The sequence below is a fragment of the Galeopterus variegatus genome, unplaced genomic scaffold, assembly GCF_000696425.1.
Source record: "Galeopterus variegatus unplaced genomic scaffold, G_variegatus-3.0.2 Scaffold8565, whole genome shotgun sequence".
NCBI classification, from domain to species: domain Eukaryota; kingdom Metazoa; phylum Chordata; class Mammalia; order Dermoptera; family Cynocephalidae; genus Galeopterus; species Galeopterus variegatus.
In genome coordinates this window covers 1-2,130 of record NW_007734676.1, presented here as the reverse complement: position 1 = coordinate 2,130, position 2,130 = coordinate 1, and the positions used below count along the sequence as shown (strand labels likewise).

The 2,130-nt window shown below is 38.6% G+C and overlaps 1 protein-coding gene across 1 annotated transcript in view; it reads right to left on the bottom strand.

Annotated features, from left to right (window-relative positions):
* Positions 1 to 1,516, bottom strand: part of LOC103608563 (plexin domain-containing protein 2-like) — a 50,666-nt gene extending 49,150 nt beyond the window's left edge. Inside the window, exon 1 of the mRNA XM_008592985.1 lies at positions 1,454 to 1,516. The gene's annotated coding sequence lies outside the window, so the exon portion shown is untranslated. The remainder of the gene's footprint in view (positions 1 to 1,453) is intronic.
* Positions 1,517 to 2,130: the final 614 nt, after the last annotated feature.

Below are 2,130 nucleotides of genomic sequence, written 5' to 3'. Positions count from 1 at the left end.
GCATAACTTCGTATAGCCTCTGTCAATACATTTTCTTTTTTCTTTTTTTTTTTGTGACCGGTAACGGGATCACAACGTCGTGCCCGCACCGCGACCGGCAACGGGATTGCAACCCTCGGTGTCGCGTCCGCACTGCACTCAACCAGTAGGCAGACTGGTCTCTATATGGGATCCGAACCCTCGACGGGAGGGCCGCCGCGCTCCCAAGCACCGCATTCTACCGAGTGCGCCACCAGGCCGGCCCTACATTTTCTTTTTGAACTTTGTTGTTAGATAAGTGAACTAAGATAGATGGATTAGTATATATCACTGTAATTCCCCAAATGAATGTCACAAAGTGGATTAAAGCTGCCTTGGCAGTGCTACTGTTAAAGTTCAAGAATGTTTTTAAAGATGTATTTCTCAAGACATTTATGAAACATCCAACCCCCTCCAAAGAACTTTAAAAAAGCCTCTAGTAACTATTAATTTCCTAATAGTTTTAAATATAGCACTTTGGCGTGATTTGTTCTACTGAACGAGAAAACTCGTGTAATTGTTAATGATTTTTATTTAAAATCCATGCCCTAAATGTAATGAAGCAAGAAGAAATACTTTTGTTTATGAACCTTGTAGGATATCTTCATGCAAACCTGAAATGAGTGTACATGCAATTCAATAGATAACTTTCAAACAGGTTAAAATTGCTTCTGCAATGTATATACAATTGCTTGGATCACTTCGTTACATCTTTGTCCCTATCATGTTTGTTTTGGTGTTAATATTTTAGCATTTCTCTATGTTAGCTTAGTTATACCATTTCTCATTTATACAGCATACCAATTTGCTGTAACCGGTCTTTCCCCCCATACCACTGGTCTTGTTATTTGAGCTAAATTTCTCTATGTTAGCTTAGTTATACCATTTCTCATTTATACAGCATACCAATTTGCTGTAATCGGTCTTTCCCCCCATACCACTGGTCTTGTTATTTGAGCTAAAAAGAGGAACAATGGCTTTCTAGGTCATAGAAAAGCAGCAAGTATTTACAAAAACTACCCTTTGCTTTATAACAGACTCCAGTTGTGGTTTTCTCATTCCCTCGCCATGTACCTAACTCTCTGAGCACCCACATTCTAACTCTCCCTCTTCTTTTTTTTCTTTTTCTTTTAAATTTTTATTTATTATTAGCATATTCATTCTTACAAATCATGATATTTCTTTAAGCCCTTTGTCTGACCTATCACTTCCCAAATTCCTTCCTATATGAGGGTAAGGACAGTGCCTGCCTCACTGGAGGGACATGAGAATAAAATGAAATGATATGTATAGATAAACCCAATGTCTTGCACGTATTAGGGGTTCAATAACTGCTGCTTATTTTGGTTAAATTAGATACCACTTTCATTAAGTTGTGGCAAATATCTATGACAGCTTGGTCCCAGGAATTTTGTCACAATAAAGCACTGTGTACCTCTTCAGGGCATCCACTGTCCACCCAGTCCTGCCGATGGCGATCAAAGCCACTGGAACATCTTCAAAGAAGACCACATTGCAGTTCAGAAAAGGAAGTATAGAGAGCAGGGTGGGGGACAAAAAATTAAAAGAAAAAGATTGATAAGTAGTTAATTCTCAAACTTTCAGTTCAATACAACATAAACTTTCTTCAAGAGAACGGGCATCTGGAAAAGCAGTGAAACATTTACAGTGCTGCTGAGCTATCACTCACTCCTTGGGCTGCCACTCTGTTAGGATCACACATGGCAACACTTTACTCTGCTGAGGCTGACATCCCCAAACAAAAATAAGACCAATTGCTATTCTATGAAGTTGGTTTTATTCTTTCCTCATTCTTTTTTTCTCATCATCAAAACAAATAAATACAAACTTTTTGCAGGTATCATTTTTCAAGATTTCAGGTGATTTATTTCTTTATTTTTACTTAAGACCCACAGTCACACAGACTCTTTCTCTCTATTGTGCAGTCAAGTGTTAACTCAGCAGTGTTGGGATTTTCAAACCCTTTGCATTCCAAAGAAAAATTGGCCTTTGACCAGCTCCTAGGAGATAATCACTAACCCCCTGGAATATCAGAGTGCACACACTGGGTCTTCGACTTTGCAAGACAGTTTATGCTGACAAAACGGTTTA